The sequence below is a fragment of the Malurus melanocephalus genome, unplaced genomic scaffold, assembly GCF_030028575.1.
Source record: "Malurus melanocephalus ecotype Western Australia unplaced genomic scaffold, MMel_1.1 scaffold_17, whole genome shotgun sequence".
Lineage (NCBI taxonomy): Eukaryota > Metazoa > Chordata > Aves > Passeriformes > Maluridae > Malurus > Malurus melanocephalus.
In genome coordinates, this window is record NW_026623249.1 from 2650376 (window position 1) to 2652745 (window position 2370).

Genomic DNA, 2370 nt, shown 5'->3' on the forward strand with positions numbered 1-2370 from the left:
GGGGGGGGTAGGGGCATGGTAGTGTTTGAAGGGAAAAAAAGGAAGAGGCTGGGAAAACAGTAATTTGAACTGGCTTTCAAATGAAAGGAAAAAAGAAAATAATTACATTTTGATTGAAATGCGAAACACTAAACCCCTCCAGACCCTTAGACACTTACAGAAAGGAGACAGCAAATAAGATGGGGAGAGAAAAGAAAACCCAAGCACAGAGCGTTTGAACTACATTTGAGGAAGAAATAGCCACAACAGGAAAACAGGGAAGGGGGGGGGACACACACAAAAAAAAGAATAAATATGTCCCTTACACCCCCACCCCCTACAGGCAAACACTACGCGAAGACAGCCGTACCCGGGCTGTTATTTTTCCGGGTAGGTAACAAAAAGCTGCCACCCCCGGGAACGGCGCTGAACTTCTGCTCGTCCCCCGCCTCGCTCCCGGCCGCGGCCATCGACCCCCGCCCCTATCGCCCCCCACAAGAGAAACACCGATCCCCACAGTCCCCCCCAAACGCAGACACCCCTTCTCCCACGAAACAGGCGATGAGGGGGGCCCGGGAGGGAAACCAGGAGCATCAGTGAACGGAAGGGGTGGAGGGTTAAATCCCCCAGGGGGTGGCCCCCCGATGGGACCCCCAAAGATCCCCGCCGACAACACACGGCATCCCCTCCCCGCTCGTCCGCCGTCGGCCAGGCAGGGCCCCGGCAGGCGGAGAAAGCGGAGAAGGGGGGGGGCGCCCCCCCCAAAATCTGTCGGTGGCGGAGGGGACGACCCCTTCTCCGCGCCCCCACAAAGGGGATTTTGTCCCCCGCGCCCCCCCCCCGGCCCGACGCATCGCGCCCTGCCCTCTCCTCCCCCGCCCCCTCCCCCTCCCTCCGCGCACACAAAGAGCCGGAGGGGCCGCCTTTCCCCCGGGGTTTGCGCCCCAAGATGCGGACGGGCGCCCCCCATACCCACCCTGACGGGAAGGGGGCCGTGTGGGGATGCTGCTCCGCCGGCTGTCAGGGGGCCAGGCGGCCGCGGCAGGGAGGATGACGGAGGATTGGGGAGGGCTGGTGGCGGCCGTGCCCGGCGCGTCCCTCCTTCGCTCGGCTCGGCGCGGCGCGGCGCTGCCTGCCGCCTCCCGCCCGCTCGCCGTCCCCTCTAGCCGGCGTGTGCTCGGCACAGCCCGGTGCTCACCCAGTTTCCATTGAGCCCCGGAGCCAAACCCACTGATGTCACCCAGCGCAGCCCCGGCCCTCCTCCTCCTCCGCCTCCTCCTCCGCCCGCCGTTAAAGGCGCAACCGCCGCCGCTCCCGACGCCTTCCCACCCGCTTGCCTTCTACTCCGGCAAGCGGGGCACACACACACGGGCTGGGATTTGGGGGACGCGACTCCRCTGAAGGTTTTTTCTCAAAATGGGACAACAGCCCACTCCACTGCGATCGGGGGCAGTGGGGCAGCTCCCCACAGGAGGGTGTCTCCGCTTGGGGATGATCAAACGAGGTGCTGGGTCCCATTGCCCTGGCAGTGCATRTCAAACGGGGGTCCATCAGGAAGGCCCATGAGGCCTCAAGCCCACAGTATCAGGGCTTCTCAGTCCACTCCCCTCAGAAATGGGGTCACTACTTCAGTGACGCATTTGCAATCCACACGAATAATGAAGCACACACATAAAAACTAATGTGGACAGACTGAGGTCCACGAGGTACCCACCACTAGATGGGTGCAAAGCTAAGGCTACCCCCCAGGAGTCAGGGGGAGCAGCCAGCATGTATCGGACTTTTATGGGGGTGTAGGAGCAGAGCTCCKGGGAGATTGGGTCTGGATGTGCAAAGGACGATGGAGGAGCTGTTGAGAGCTCTGGGAGCAGGACCGCAGGAAAGGCTGTAGTCCAGTGTAGTGTGAGCTGGAAGACCAGAGGCCTGTAGTGCAAAAGCCAGATGCTGCCCAGCTTTGGAGGCACCAAAGGATGCTTCACTAGGGTTCAGGAACTGCTTTGGCACAGCCATCCCAAAGTCAAGCACCCCAGTTCATGGCTGGAGATAAGTGTGATGGGAAAGAACTCAGGAGCCCCCATACCACAACAGCCTTTAGGTGCTTCTAAGCCAGGACCCTGATGCATGTTTCCAAACACGCAGCGTAAGCACAGAGGCCCAAGAGGCCCAAGCTGCAGCTGTGCTGGCACTGCGCACTGCAGAAAGCAGTCATTGCTTCAAGTCATACCAAGATGGGGAGCTGCAACCTTCTGAATCTCCCTGCCAGCCATTGCCCACAGTGACTGGCCATTGAGTCCTGGGAATAGCTCCTCATTTACGCAAGCCTTAGGGAAACAGTGCTGCATCTCTCTCTCACTGCTGGGCCTGTTTTATTACAGAACTTTGCCTCCACTT

At 60.5% G+C, this 2370-nt stretch overlaps 1 protein-coding gene across 2 annotated transcripts in view; it reads right to left on the minus strand.

Annotated features, from left to right (window-relative positions):
• CSNK1E (casein kinase 1 epsilon) overlaps positions 1-1167 on the minus strand; it is a 22036-nt gene extending 20869 nt beyond the window's left edge. For both annotated transcript variants that reach the window (XM_057388335.1, XM_057388342.1), the window contains exon 1: positions 956-1167. The gene's annotated coding sequence lies outside the window, so the exon portion shown is untranslated. The remainder of the gene's footprint in view (positions 1-955) is intronic.
• Positions 1168-2370: the final 1203 nt, after the last annotated feature.